At 49.5% G+C, this 16,181-nt stretch overlaps 1 protein-coding gene across 1 annotated transcript in view; it reads right to left on the minus strand.

The window, feature by feature from the left end:
- klhl4 (kelch-like family member 4) overlaps positions 1–6,617 on the minus strand; it is a 66,281-nt gene extending 59,664 nt beyond the window's left edge. Inside the window, exon 1 of the mRNA XM_060927982.1 lies at positions 6,541–6,617. The gene's annotated coding sequence lies outside the window, so the exon portion shown is untranslated. The remainder of the gene's footprint in view (positions 1–6,540) is intronic.
- Positions 6,618–16,181: the final 9,564 nt, after the last annotated feature.

The following is a 16,181-nucleotide window of genomic DNA, read 5'->3' on the forward strand; positions in this document are numbered from 1 at the left end:
TGCTAAGATAAGAAATTTAATGTCACTACATGACGTGGAAATCTAGTTCATGTTTTCGTTACCTCCAGGTTGGATTATTGTAATGCCTTACTGTCTGAATGTTCCACTAAGTGCATAAACAAGCTCCAGTTAGTTCAAAATGCAGCAGCAAGAGTCCTTACTAGAACTAGAAAATATGACCACATCACCCCTGTCTTATCCACACTGCATTGGCTCCCAATCACGTAGAGGTCTGCGCGGGACAGAATTTTCAGTCCCGCTCCCGCCCGCTCCCGCATTGAGCAGTCCCACTCCCGCCCGCTCCCGCAAAGAATTATGATTTTCAGTCCCGCTCCCGCCTGCGCCTGCCATATTTTGTCCCGCTCCCGCCCGCAAATCCCGCATGATGCAGACGTTCGCGTTATTGCTCACGAAAGTTCTTGTCATTGGCTTGGGGAATTAAACATGCTGAGCTTAGCTGAGCTCTCCACTGACCGATCCTTCACCTAGCGCACGTAGCGAGGGTGCGCGTTGCCAGGCGGCATGCGCAGCTGAGGCTTTACAGAGATACCCATTGTGAGCTTCACTAGAGGAGCTCTGCTCTTCTGCCATGATCGGAGATCTCAAACACAGAAGAGCGGAAAGGAATCGGAAACATACGCGAGATTAGACCACATCCGCAAATTTAGGCATCTTAAAATGTTTTTATTAATGCCAAATAAAATATCCAGCACAAATTATATATGATAGACTGTGGCAGTGGGGGCGTGGCCAAGCAGCAGTCTGTGAATGGAGGGCGGGGTCGAGGAAGGTAAGTGGCTAGGTCATTACACCTGATGTCAATTTGTGTGTGTGTGTTTGTTGCAGGGATGGAGTATAAAGGGAGGGGGAGAGGAGAGAAGAGGAATTCGCTCCCCGACCACAACACGTGTGTGTAAGTGAGTGAGTGAGTGAGTGAGTGAGTGAGAGAGAGAGAGAGAGAGAAAGAAAGAAAGAAAGAAAGAAAGAAAGAAAGAAAGCTGAAAAGCTCAATAAAGTGCGTATGTGTGAACACGAACTCTCACCTGCCGTGCTTCTGTGCTTCACCCACATCAGGGATTACTACAGTGGTGCCGAAACCCGGGACGCACAGAAGCATGGCAGGCGAGAGTTTGTGTTCACACACACGCACTTTATTGAGCTTTTCAGCTTTCTTTCTCTCACTCACTCACTCACTCACACACATGTTTTGTGGTCGGGGAGTGAATTCCTCTTCTCTCCTCTCCCCCTCCCTTTATACTCCATCCCTGTAACACACACACACACACACACACAAATTGACATCAGGTGTAATGACCTAGCCACTTACCTTCCCCGACCCCACCCTCCATTCACAGACTGCTGCTTGGCCATGCCCCCGCTGCCACATAGACATAAATTAATAATTTATAAATTTTATTTTAAACACGTTTTTAGTTAGCAGGACTGCAGCTTATCACCTCTCCCGCCCGCTCCCACATTTTGCACTCCCCCTCCGGCCAGCGCCCAATGAGCTTTCAAAATTTGTCCCGCGCCGCACTGCTTTGCGTCAGGTCCCACGGGAGTGTAGGGCTCTACTTTAAAGCACTGAATGGCCTCGCACCACAGTACCTGAGTGAACTTCTGGTCCTCTATGATCCACCACGCCTACTTAGATCAAAAGGTGCAGGCTATCTGCTGGTACCTCGTATAGTGAAGGCTACATCAGGGGGCAGAGCCTTTTTTTTACAAAGCCCCACAGTTATGGAACAGCCTTCCAAGTAGTGTTCAGGAATCCGACACAGTCTCAGTGTTTAAGTCTAGGCTGAAAACATATCTGTTTAGTCAAGCCTTTTGTTAATGGTGTTTATGAGGTAAAGGAGTAGATCTGGAGGGTCCTCAGACATAGTGTTTTGGTAAACTGGGATGTATGGATGCTGTCAGTCCCCCACTTGCTTGCTCACTCGAGTTTGTTGATGGTGTCATGGCTAGTTGCTTTATGTCCCGGGGCTCCCTCATGCCTCTGTTACCTTCTGGCTCTCCCCTTTTAGTTATGCTGTCATAGTTAGTTGCCGGAGTCCCTGCTTGTACTCAGTGCAATATGTATACTGTTCCTACTTATTCAGGTGACATTGGGCATACCTAACAACCTGTGTCTCTCTCTCTCTCTCTCTCTCTCTTCCCCCCCCAATCTATCCCTCTGAGTTACATGTCAGTCCTGGGATCAAGATGCTGACCTCTTCTGCTCCTTGTACCTGCCTGATCCATCCTGGTGCCGTGTCTGGTTGGAGTCTCATCGCAACGCTCCTGTGGAGGGCAGCCCCATGTGGACAGTTGGGGGTTGCGCCTGGAGGACGCTCTGGATTCTTGCAGTGGTGCTTTTGTGGCTGGGGACTGCAGTTGACTTGCAAACTTTAGGGCTGCAGATGACTTGCAGACTTTAGGACTGCAGTTGACTTGCTGACTTTGGGACTGTGGTTGCTGTGAATGGTTTTGCACTTGGGTTTCCATCGGTGGGGGGTTTATAGCATCAACAAAGCTGACTTTATGTTAGGACTGTTAATGTTATAGTCATGTTGTCTGTTGTTGCCCAAATGAGGATGAGTTCCCTTTTGAGTCTGGTTCCTCTTGAGGTTTCTTCCTCATGTTGTCTGAGGGAGTTTTTCCTTGCCACTGTCAGCACAGGCTTGCTCATTGGGGATAGATTAGGGACAAAATTAGCTCATATTTTAAGTCGTTCAAATTCTGTAAAGCTGCTTTGTGACAATGTTTATTGTTAAAAGCGCTATAACTGTGGGTGGTAAAAGAGAGCAACTGGACTTGCTTGAAGATTCTTGAAGACATTTCACCTCTCATCTGAAAGGCTTCTTCAGTTCTGTCTGACTAGTAGGGAGTATCAGGTATTTATCCTCTCATGGATGAAAAGCTCATCTAAGGTGTCGTTGAGTCATCCTGTTGGTGTGGGTTACGAATCTCGAGACCGTTCACATCCAGCCCCCAGTGACCCCCACCAACAGGATGACTTAACGACACTGTAGCCGTTCTTATGAAGGGGTGGAGCACAGAGGACGGCAGGACAGAGATCAGGTTCAACAAATAGCTTTATTGCTACACTTTTCAGTGGAACATACACACACAGCCAGACACACGCACACACACATCAGGTGTCTGGTTTGGGAGAGATCCTCTGCTCTCTGATCTCCCTCCCTAAATAGGGTGCGGTCACTGGGAAGACACACACAAACAGGTTAATTGCAGTCAGGTGTAGTGATTCTGCCGAGGGGCGAGGACCTTCCCTGACTCCGCCCTCCTGTCACAGACCAGCACTTGACCACACCCCCGCTGCCACATACCCCCACCGCCTGACTCAGGCCGGGCGGCCGTCCGGCCTGCAGCCGACTCCCCCCCCCCCCCCCTTGACGGGAGAGGAGGTCAGCCACGACCATCTGCGCCCCCGGCCTGTGGACCACCTTAAAATTGAAGGGTTGGAGTGCCAGATACCAACGGGTGATCCGCGCGTTGGCATCTTTCATGTGGTGGAGCCACTGGAGGGGCGCATGGTCCGAACAGAGGGTGAAAGGGCGCCCCAGCAGGTAGTACTGGAGGGTGAGGACCGCCCACTTGATCGCCAGACACTCCTTCTCTATCGTGCTGTAGCGCCCCTCACGCACTGACAGCTTCCTGCTGATGTACAGGCCAGGGCGGTCCTCCCCCTCCACCTCCTGGGACAAAACCGCCCCCAGCCCTCTGTCCGACGCATCGGTCTGCAACACAAAGGGGAGAGAAAAGTCAGGGGAGTGTAAAAGTGGCCCTCCAGTGCAGCCTTTACCTCCGAAAAAGCCCGCTGGCATTGCTCCGTCCACTGGACCGGATCTGGTGCCCCCTTTTTAGTGAGATCAGTCAGCAGGCTGGTGATGTCCGAATAATTAGGTATAAACCTACGGTAATAGCCAGCCAGCCCCAGGAACTGTCTCACCCCCTTTTTGGTCTTGGGCCATGGGCAGGCCGCAATCGCTGCCGTCTTATTAATTTGGGGACGCACCTGCCCGTTGCCCAAGTGGAAGCCCAGATACCGTACTTCCACCTGCCCAATCGCACACTTTTTGGGTTAGCTGTGAGCCCCGCTCGCCTCAGCGACCTAAGGACGGCCCTCAGATGTTCGAGGTGCTGCTGCCAGTCATTACTATAGATGATGATATTATCTAGATAAGTGGCCGCATAGGTAGCATGAGGGCGGAGGACTCTGTCCATCAGCCGCTGAAACGTAGCGGGCACCCCAAACAGCCCAAACGGAAGGGTGACGAATTGGTGTAAACCAAACGGTGTGGAAAAGGCCGTTTTTTCTTGGGATAGTGGAGTCAAGGGGATCTTCCAATATCCCTTCGTCAAATCTAGCATCGAATAAAAGCGAGCAGTGCCGAGTCGATCGAGCAACTCATCAATACGAGGCATTGGGTACCCGTCGAATTTAGACACCGCGTTGACTTTTCTGTAGTCCACACAGAACCGGACCGACCCGTCGGCCTTGGGTACCAAGACCACCGGGCCGCTCCAGTCACTGTGGGACTCCTCGATGATGCCCATTTCGAGCATGGTCTCGAGTTCTTCCCGAACCACCTTTTTTTTGTGTTCGGGTAGACTGTAAGGGCGGCTACGCACTACTACCCCCAGGGCCATCTCTATGTGGTGCTCTATGAGGTTAGTGCGACCGGGCAGGGGCGAGAACACATCCGAAAACTCAGTCTGCAACTGGGCGACCTCCGTGAGCTGGGTCGGGGAGAGGTGGTCTCCACAGGGGACCGGAGGGGTACGTGATGTCAATGCCCCTTTTTGAACCTCCGGCCCCAGCTCCGCCTTCTCCGGAGCCACCGACACCAACGCCACAGGGACCTCCTCTTTCCAGAGTTTAAGGAGATTGAGGTGGTAAATTTGTAGCGCCCCACCCCTGTCCATTCACCTCACCTTGTAGTCGACGTCCCCGACTCGCCGTGTGACCTCAAAGGGACCTTGCCACTTGGCGATCAATTTGGAGCTCGAAGTGGGCAACAGTACGAGTACTTTATCTCCCTGGGTGAACTCCCTAAGGCGCGTACCCTTGTTGTACAGGCGGGCTTGCCGTTCCTGGGCCTGCCGCAAATTCTCCTGGGTTAGTTGGGTGAGCATGTGGAGTTTTGCGCGCAGGTCCATAAAGTACTGAATTTCATTCTTGCTTTGTGAAGGTCCCTCCTCCCAATTTTCCCACAGCACGTCTAGGATGCCACGCGGCTTACGCCCATATAATAGTTCGAACGGGGAGAACCCCGTGGAGGCTTGGGGAACCTCTCGCACTGAGAACAACAAGGGCTCGAGCCACTTATCCCAATTACGTGCATCCTCACTTACGAATTTTTTAATGATATTTTTGAGGGTGCGATTGAACCGTTCCACTAAACCGTCCGTTTGTGGGTGATACACGCTGGTGCGGATCGACTTAATCCCCAATAACCCATACAGTTCGCGCAGTGTCCGTGACATAAATGTAGTGCCTTGATCAGTCAGAATCTCTTTCGGGATTCCGACTCGGGAGATGACACGGAAGAGTGCCTCTGCAATACTGCATGCTGAGATATTGCGCAGAGGCACTGCTTCCAGGTATCGTGTTGCATAATCCACCAGAACTAATATAAAGCGATACCCTCGTGCTGACCGATCTAATGGCCCGACGAGATCCATCCCAATTCTCTTAAACGGGGTCTCGATCAATGGAAGAGGGCGCAAAGGCGCTTTTGGAATGGCCGCTGGATTTACTAACTGGCATTCGTGGCATGCCGTACACCACCTACGAACATCGCTGCGAATCCCCGGCCAATAGAATCGGGCCATTATTCGGCCTAGTGTCTTGTCCTGCCCTAGGTGTCCAGCCATGGGATTAAAGTGAGCTGCCTGGAATACCAATTCCCGGTGGCTATTTGGAATTAAAAGCTGTGTGATTCGCTCTTTCGTCTGAGTGTCCTGCGTCACTCGGTATAATCTATCCTTCATAATAGAGAAATAGGGGAAGGACGGGGTGGTGTTCGGCGGGAGCATTTGGCCATTGATTACTCTCACTTGGTCAAACGCATGTCGCAGAGTCTCGTCTTGCAATTGTTCTAACAGGAAATCCGTGAGGAATTCCCCGAGAGAGAGTGGAGGAGCCTGGGGCTCCTCACTCTGACGCGAAGATGACATAGACGGCTCTGTGACAGCTGTTCCCACCAAAGCGACACCGGGACCTCCCCCTGCTAAATGGCAGGACCCACTCTCTACTAAGCGCGTCATCAAACCCCGAAATCCCGGCCAATCAGTCCCCAAAATCAAAGAGTGGGTAAGGCAAGGATTAACCGCCGCCTTCACTATAAAATTTTCCCCTCGGAAAAAAATGTGGACTGACACCAAAGGGTAGCTGTGAACATCCCCGTGCACACATAACACCTTCACCCCCTGTGCTCCCCCCAATGCCTCATTTTGGACCAGGCTTTGGTGACTTGAGGTCTGATTACAGCCCGAATCCACCAACGCCTGATATGTATCCCCTTGGATACTCACCGGTATGCGATACGCTCCGGCCTGATCGAGGGCGGCCTCTGGCGCGTTGGGGATCCGAACCACCACGCCCACTTCCATCGCCATGCACTGCTGTTGAAAGTGGCCTGGCTCCCCGCAGCGCCAGCAAACCGGCCCGGGCTTTCCCTCTGCACCGGTGATCCGGGGCTCACTCACCTGAGGTGGGGGAGAGACAGACACAGAAGGGAGAAATGGGAGGGCACCGCGGGTGCGGCGGGCCAGCTGGGGTGGTGCCGGCCCCCGCCTCCGCGGTGGGGGAATGGGGTGAGGACGGGACACAGGAGGAGGGGGAAGAGAGAGAGAGAAGAGGAGAGAAGAGAAGATTTCATCTGCTGTCCTGCTGCCGGGACAGCCGCCAAATGGTCCTCCACCAGCTCGACTGCCTGATCCAGCGACACCGGGCGGTGGCACTGGACCCACTCCGCAGTTTCTGCTGGCAAGCGAGCGATGAACTGTTCCAGCACCACCTGGTCGATGACTCCCTCGGCGTCACGGTTGTCGGCCCTCAGCCACCGCCAGTAGGCGTCCCGGAGTTGCTGGCCAAATGCGAACGGCCGGCCGACTTCCTCCAAGCGCAACGTGTGGAAGCGCTGGCACTGCTGTTCTGGGGTGCACCCCACGCGCTGGAGGACGGCCTGGCGGAGGTCCGCGTAGGCCAGTCAGCGGGGAGCTGTAGCGCGGCCAGCTGTGCCTCTCCCGATAGCAGGGGGAGGAGGCGCGCCACGCGCTGCTCCATCAGCCACCCCGAGGCTTCGGCGACTTGCTCGAAGAGCATTATGAACGCCTCGGGGTCGTCCTGCAGGCCCATCTTGGTGACGGTGAGGGGAGACGGGCCCACGGTAGGAGCGCTGGTGGACCCCGCCAACGCGAGGAGGTGCCGGAACGCCTCTCGATCTTCTTGTTGGGCCAACACCAGGGCCTCGAACCGCTCTTCTTGCTCCTTTTGGAGGGTGAGTAGTGCCTGGTGCTGGCTTTGCTGGGCCGTGGCGAGGGCGTGGACCAGTTCAGCGAACGGGGAGGACTCCATGGGGCTGTTAGGCTGCTGTGCTCCAGGTCCCGGGTTTCGGCACCACTGTAGCCGTTCTTATGAAGGGGTGGAGCACAGAGGATGGCAGGACAGAGATCAGGTTCAACAAATAGCTTTATTGCTACACTTTTCAGTGGAACATACACACACAGCCAGACACAGACATCAGGTGTCTGGTTCGGGAGAGATCCTCTGCTCTCCCTCCCTAAATAGGGCGCGGTCACTGGGAAGACACACAAACAGGTTAATTGCAGTCAGGTATAGTGATTCTGCCACTTACCTTCCCTGACTCTGCCCTCCTGTCACAGACCGGCGCTTGACCACGCCCCCGCTGCCACAGACACCTTAGATGAGCTTTTCATCCATGAGAGGATAAATACCTGATACTCCCTACTAGTCAGACAGAACTGAAGAAGCCTTTCGGATGAGAGGTGAAACGTCTTCAAGCAAGTCCAGTTGCTCTGTTTTACCACCCACAGTTACTATGACCTTGATGACTGAGAATCTTCACAGACATAAAAGCGCTATACAAATAAACTTGACTTGACTAATGGTTAGCACTATCCATTCACAGCAAGAATATTCTGGGTTCAAACCTTGTGGCTGCCTGGGGACTTTCTGTGTGGAGTTTGCATGTTCTCCCTGTGCCTGCATGAGTTTCCTCGCACAGTCCACAGACATGCAGATTAGTTCAACTGCCTAATTAGGTAAATTGCCCTTAGGTGTGAATGGTTGTTGAGTGCATTTGTCGTTTCCTACTGGAGCAACTTCTAGAGCAGGCCAAGTTTTCTGTGTTTTGCCAATTGTTTTCATGATTAGAATACTCTGTTTATCTGTGAGGTGCATGCTACTCCATTACCTTGTGTTTATATCTGCTTAGCTAAAAGACAGGATTCGCCCATCAGTTTTGATTGCGTGAGCAATCAGCTGTTTTTTATTTGCTAATTTGCAGGGCTTTTAGCATGGTTTCAAGCAACTATATTAGATTACGTTTACCGCTGGGAGATTAGTTGAGTGCATTCGACATTAGCTACTGGAACTACAGATTACTTTTAGAGCAGACTACATTTTCTGTGTTTTGCTAATCATTTTTCTGATTGGAGGGGCGGCACGGTGGTGTAGTGGTTAGCGCTGTCGCCTCACAGCAAGAAGGTCCGGGTTCAAGCCCCATGGCCGGCAAGGGCCTTTCTGTGCGGAGTTTGCATGTTTTCCCCGTGTCTGCATGGGTTTCCTCCGGGTGCTCCGGTTTCCCCCACAGTCCAAAGACATGCAGGTTAGGTTAACTGGTGACTCTAAATTGACCATAGGTGTGAATGTGAGTGTGAATGGTTGTCTGTGTCTATGTGTCAGCCCTGCGATGACCTGGCAACTTGTCCAGGGTGTACCCCGCCTTTCGCCCGTAGTCAGCTGGGATGGGCTCCAGCTTGCCTGCGACCCTGTAGAAGGATAAAGCGGCTAGAGATAATGTGATGTGAATGTGTGATAATGAGATGAGATTATTCTGATTGGAATACTATGTTTTTCTGTTTGTATCTGTTAGGTGTATGCTACTCCATTACTTTGTGTTTACATCTGCTTAGCTACAAGTTGGGATTCACCCATCAGTTTTTATTATGTGAGCAATCAGCTGTTTTTGTATTTGCTAATTAGCAGGGCTTTTAATGTGGTTTCAAGCCTTCCCAAAATCTCTCCTCCTCTTCTACCACTCCCATAACCTGTTGATTATGTCTCCCATTCCTATTTGTGGTCTCACCCACAAAAGATGCTTCCATCGCTATGGCCCCCCCTGTGTGGACGATGCCTCTTCAACCTACTCTACTTTTCAGCTACCTCCACTGACACCTTCTGGATCACTGCTGGATTATGGAACTGCTAGTCTGCCACACAGAAGGCTGACTTAATCTCTGCCTATGCCTTCTTCCTGTCCCTCCACATCCTTGCACTGACCAAGACCTGGATTTCACCTGACAACAATTGCAGCCCTCTCCTTCTCTCACACCCCTCGCTCATCTGGTCATCATGGTGGTGGCACTGGTTTATTGATCTCTCTGTCACGGAAGTTCTCATCATTTCCTCTCCACCTCCTCCCTTGAATATCACTCTGTTTCAGTCTCTTCTCTTGTTAACCTGTGTCATTGTTTATTGGCCCTGTGAGATGTTTCTTTGATGAACTGGACATCCTACTCAGTTCCTTTCCAGAAGATAGCACCCCACTGATGATCCTGAGAGACTTCAACCTTCACCTAGCCCATGTTTACATTAGACCGTATCAGTGGATCATCAGATTAACGTTTTTAAAACGATTAGTGTGCACACAGCAACACCAATACACGATTTGCGTGCATACAGCAACGCCAATACACGGATACGCTCGGCTCCGCAGGCATCCTGCGCTCCAAATCACTCCGCCCTGAACAGCGAGTGCCCTCTGGAGGGTGCGCACTCCGGCCCTGCGCAGCTCACAGAGCGCGCGAGTGAAGCACACTAGCAGTGTTTTCGGGACTGAGCCGCTGTGTGTGTGATCCCAGCGCATATCACTTACCACTTGCAAGTGGAAGGATGGCAAGCCTAAAGACAATCATAAGTACACAATGGGCAGTATTTGCATCAGTATTTGCAGTATTTTCATACTTTTATACTCTTTAATGAAAGGTGATACAAGGCGGAAGTCCGCGCCGTTTTTCAGCAGTCGCATCACATGACCAACGCCAGCAAATCAGAAAGGTGGATGTCACAGTGACGTTGTCCAATGAGACGCCAGCTAGAGCTCAGCACAGCGTATCCACGTATTCTGAATGTTTACACAGCACCGGAGCTGACACGATCTGGATTGAATACGTGGACACTGGCGGATTCCCGTTTCCCGGCGTTTCCAGGCGGTTTAATGTAAACGGACAGTGCATCTGTGAAGAAAACGAGACAGATACGGTCTAATGTAAACATAGCCCTAGAAGCCTCCCACTCTGCTGCTTTCCTTCTACTCCTTTGATCTCTCTCTCTCTCTCTGCTACACTCACTTACAACCCATCAAGCTGGCAACCCTCTAGACCTGGTCTTCCTCAGAAGCTGGTCTGTCTCAGATCCCACAGTTGCCCCTCTCCATCTGTCTGACCACCACTTAATTTCATCCCCCCACTGTTAGTCCATCATAACCTTTCTCCCTCCTCTCTTGCTTCCTCTGTCATTGCTCCCCTCCCCTTTTGAAGCCTTCTCCAATCTCCCAACTGAATCTGCTGCATCTTCTGTTCTCCTCTCTCTCCCTATCACTTGACACATTATCTCCTCTTGTTTCCAGGCCAGCAAGCTCTTACCCTCTGTGTCCCTGGATGTCTGAAACACTTGCTTCCAACAGAAGTACTCTATGTGCAGCTGACAGGAAGTGGAGAAAATCCAGGGCACCAGCTGTCCTGTCTTGCTACTAGTCCCTCCTTGTGGAGTTCAGTTTCACTCAAGTCAGCTAAGATCAAGTTTTATCACCCCCAAATTCATGCCTCCATTTCCAGCCCTCATCAACTTTGTTTTCTCTCCTCTCCTCAACTCTCCACCAGCTGCACCTCAGTCTTCAATCACTGCAGAGGACTTTGCAGTCTTTTTTTTTTAGGAAAAGCTCCTAGCCATCCACAACTCCTTCCTAACCTGGTATCTTGGCCCAATTATCTCTGCTCATGGTCTACCATACCACTGCTATACTGATGACTCCTAACTGTTTCTCTCTTTCCCTCCTCCTGACACACAGGTCTTCAATTGCATCTCTGCTTGCCTGCATGACATCCAGAACTGGATGGACAACTATCACCTAAAGCTCAACCTAGACATGATGGAGGTGATCTACAGTCCTGCTCCATCCTCTCCACCCCTGCACATTGTAATCTCCCTGGGGGACGTCTCTAGGTCCCCTTCACTCAGCACAAAGAACCTAGAGGTCCTGTTCGACAGACTCTCCTCCTCAGCAGACATTACTGCAGTGACTTGGATGTGTAGTTTTCTCCTCTACAACATCCAAAGGAGCCACCCTTTCCTCACCACCTACTCTACTCAGCTCCTGGTCCAAGCACTGATCCTCTCCTGCTTGGATGGCAGCAACTCTCCTTGCTGGCCTTCCAGCATCTGCCATCAGACCCCTGGAGCTCCTCCAGAATGCTGCAGCTTGCCTGGTCTACAACTTCCCTCTTTCTTCCCATATCACCCCTCTGCTTGCTGACCTGCACTGGCTACCTATTGCAGGTCATATCAAATTTAAGACATTGGTGCTAGCTTACCAGGTTGTCAAGGGGTTAGGGCCTGCATAACTCCAGAGCCTGAGCTGCCCCTACACGTCAGCCAGATCCCTATGCTTGGCTACTACTAGTTGCCTGCCCCCTCCTCTCTGCTCCTGCCCAGCCCACTCAAGACTGCTGTCTGTCCTGGCTCCCTGTTGGTGGATTGACCTTCCCACTGAGGTCAGAACTGCTGACTCTCTGACCACTTTTGAGTGCAGACCTCTTCAGGCTGAACCTTTTCCCTGCCCACTGTGTATTGGTCTAGACCAATCCAGGCTGTGGACTGTCTAGCCTGGGGTAAGCCATTGGAGGGTCCCCCCTCTTTGTCTGCTCATTTGTATGGTTGGTTTGCTTCCTTGGCTGTTTTGAGTATTGGTACTTCAACAGAATATTACACTAAGTATTATTCTGTCACTTGTCCAGTTGGCATTAGAACTTTCTTGTCAAAGTTCAGCATTTCTTGTACCTGACTTTTGCATTTGTTGTACTTCACTCCAGATCATCCATTATCCATAACGGCTTATCCTGTGCAGGGTGGCAGGCAAGCTGGAGCTTATCCCAGCTGACTATGGGCGAGAGGCAGGGTACACCCTGGACAAGTTGCCAGGTCATCGCAGGGCTGACACATGGAGACAAACAACCATTCCCATTCACACGTACGGTCAATTTAGAGCCATCAATTAGCCTAATCTGCATGTCTTTGGACTGTGGGGGAAACCGAAACACCCGGAGGAACCCATGCAGATATGGGGAGAACATGCAAGCTCCACACAGTAAGGCCACTGGGCTTGAACCCAGAACCACCTTGTTGTGAGGCAATGGAAGTTTAAGTACATGATACTTTTTTTTAATATTTATAAACCAGTACTGTCGGTAATGGGGAGGACTTCAACTATCCTTTTAATAAAACTTTTTTTTTTGCCCATTGTATTAAGATTAAAACTTTGAGATGCATTCTTAAAGAGCATCCTTACTTTTGCAAATATATTGTGGAATTTGAGTATGATAGGTCAGAAAGTGTTTTCTGTATTGCTGTGGTGTGTACATAATTTTAATTGTAATCTTTAATGGTGGTGTACAACCCCGATTCCAAAAAAGTTGGGACAAAGTACAAATTGTAAATAAAAACGGAATGCAATAATTTACAAATCTCAAAAACTGATATTGTATTCACATAGACAACATATCAAATGTCGAAAGTGAGACATTTTGAAATTTCATGCCAAATATTGGCTCATTTGAAATTTCATGACAGCAACACATCTCAAAAAAGTTGGGACAGGGGCAATAAGAGGCTGGAAAAGTTAAAGGTACAAAAAAGGAACAGCTGGAGGACCAAATTGCAACTCATTAGGTCAATTGGCAATAGGTCATTAACATGACTGGGTATAAAAAGAGCATCTTGGAGTGGCAGCGGCTCTCAGAAGTAAAGATGGGAAGAGGATCACCAATGCCCCTAATTCTGCGCCGACAAATAGTGGAGCAATATCAGAAAGGAGTTTGACAGTGTAAAATTCCAAAGAGTTTGAACATATCATCATCTACAGTGCATAATATCATCAAAAGATTCAGAGAATCTGGAAGAATCTCTGTGCGTAAGGGTCAAGGCCGGAAAACCATACTGGGTGCCCGTGATCGTCAGGCCCTTAGACGGCACTGCATCACATACAGGCATGCTTTTGTATTGGAAATCACAAAATGGGCTCAGGAATATTTCCAGAGAACATTATCTGTGAACACAATTCACCGTGCCATCCGCCGTTGCCAGCTAAAACTCTATAGTTCAAAGAAGAAGCCGAATCTAAACACGATCCAGAAGCGCAGACGTCTTCTCTGGGCCAAGGCTCATTTAAAATGGACTGTGGCAAAGTGGAAAACTGTTCTGTGGTCAGACGAATCAAAATTTGAAGTTCTTTATGGAAATCAGGGACGCCGTGTCATTCGGACTAAAGAGGAAAAGGACGACCCAAGTTGTTATCAGCGCTCAGTTCAGAAGCCTGCATCTCTGATGGTATGGGGTTGCATTAGTGCGTGTGGCATGGGCAGCTTACACATCTGGAAAGACACCATCAATGCTGAAAGGTATATCCAGGTTCTAGAGCAACATATGCTCCCATCCAGACGATGTCTCTTTCAGGGAAGACCTTGCATTTTCCAACATGACAATGCCAAACCACATACTGCATCAATTACAGCATCATGGCTGCGTAGGAGAAGGGTCCGGGTACTGAACTGGCCAGCCTGCAGTCCAGATCTTTCACCCATAGAAAACATTTGGCGCATCATAAAACGGAAGATACGACAAAAAAGACCTAAGACAATTGAGCAACTAGAATCCTACATTAGACAAGAATGGGTTAACATTCCTATCCCTAAACTTGAGCAACTTGTCTCCTCAGTCCCCAGACGTTTACAGACTGTTGTAAAGAGAAAAGGGGATGTCTCACAGTGGTAAACATGGCCTTGTCCCAACTTTTTTGAGATGTGGTGTTGTCATGAAATTTAAAATCACCTAATTTTTCTCTTTAAATGATACATTTTCTCAGTTTAAACATTTGATATGTCATCTATGTTCTATTCTGAATAAAATATGGAATTTTGAAACTTCCACATCATTGTATTTTGTTTTTATTTACAATTTGTAATTTGTCCCAACTTTTTTGGAATCGGGGTTGTAAGTGGTTAGCATGGTCGCCTCTCAGCAAGAAGGTTCTGGGTTTGAGCCCAGTGGCTGCCGGGGGCCTTTCTGTGCGGAGTTTGCATGTTCTCCCCATGTCTGCATGGGTTTCCTCCAGATGCTCCGGTTTCCCCCACAGTCCAAAGACATGCAGTTAGGTTAATATGGGATGGCTTTGGGCTGAGGTGCCCTTGAGCAAGGCACCTAACTCCCAATTGCTCCCCGGGTGCTGTTAGCATGGCTGCCCACTGGTGTGTGTGTGTGTGTGTGTGTGTGTGTGTGTGTGTGTGTGTGTGTGTGTGTGTGTGTGTTTATTGCTCATGTGTGTGTGCATCATGGGCGATTGCTCTAAGACAATGAGGGAGGCTCAGCCTCCTCTAAAAATGACGAACATCGTGTAGGATGAATTGCGCTAGGCTTATGTTATAGCCGACCTTATAACATTGCTATTTCAGATCCAGAATCATAGAAATATTTGTGCTCAACCCAACTACAGTGCGAAATCATTCCGTTATAACTTTCCCCAGTTCGCCTAATGTGTGCATGAGTTTTTCCCCCTCGTGACAACGCGATGCAGCCCAGCCTCAGTGGACTTCAATGGCATTTGGGAGCTATGCGCTTTCAATATCAAAATGCAAAACGATTATTGTACAAATACTGCGAAAACACCCGCCCACCGGACTCCCAGCCTCAGTGGACTTCAATGGCATTTGGGAGCTATGCGCTTTTCAATATCAAAATGCAAGACGGTTATTAGACAAATACTGCGAAAACGCCCGCCCACCGGACTCCCAGTCTCAGAGTGGGAGGGACATGGCAAAGCTTTCTGCGAGGAGACTGGTGATTGGTGAAAGCGGCCGGATATTTTCTTTGATTGACAGCTCATTTCAAATATAGACAGGCAGCGGTGAATTTCAGTTCAGTCCCATGCGGATTCGCAAGTGCTGTGGTGTATTGCAAGAGATCAGCTTACATTTCGATTTCATTCATTACATATGGTTTCTACCAGCTTTTTTAGTTTGTACAGTGGTGCTTGAAAGTTTGTGAACCCTTTAGAATTTTCTATATTTCTGCATAAATATGACCTAAAACATCATCAGATTTTCACACAAGTCCTAAAAGTAGATAAAGAGAACCCAGTTAAACAAATGAGACAAAAATATTATACTTGGTCATTTATTTATTGAGGAAAATGATCCAATATTACATTTCTGTGAGTGGCAAAAGTATGTGAACCTCGAGGATTAGCAGTTAATTTGAAGGTGAAATTAGAGTTAGGTGTTTCCAATCAATGGGCTGACAATCAGGTGTGACTGGGCACCCTGTTTTATTTAAAGAACAGGGATCTATCAAAGTCTGATCTTCACAACACATGTTTGTGGAAGTGTATCATGGCACGAACAAAGGAGATTTCTGAGGACCTCAGAAAAGGCATTGCTGTTGCTCATCAGGCTGGAAAAGGTTACAGAACCATCTCTAAAGAGTTTGGACTCCACCAATCCACAGTCAGACAGATTGTGTACAAATGGAGGAAATTCAACACCATTGTTACCCTCCTCAGGAGTGGTCGACCAACAAAGATCACTCCAAGAGCAAGGCGTGTAATAGTCGGCAAGGTCACTAAGGACCCCAGGGTAACTTCTAAGCAACTGAAGGCCTC

The sequence above is a fragment of the Neoarius graeffei genome, chromosome 8 (assembly GCF_027579695.1).
Source record: "Neoarius graeffei isolate fNeoGra1 chromosome 8, fNeoGra1.pri, whole genome shotgun sequence".
In the NCBI taxonomy this organism is placed as follows: domain Eukaryota; kingdom Metazoa; phylum Chordata; class Actinopteri; order Siluriformes; family Ariidae; genus Neoarius; species Neoarius graeffei.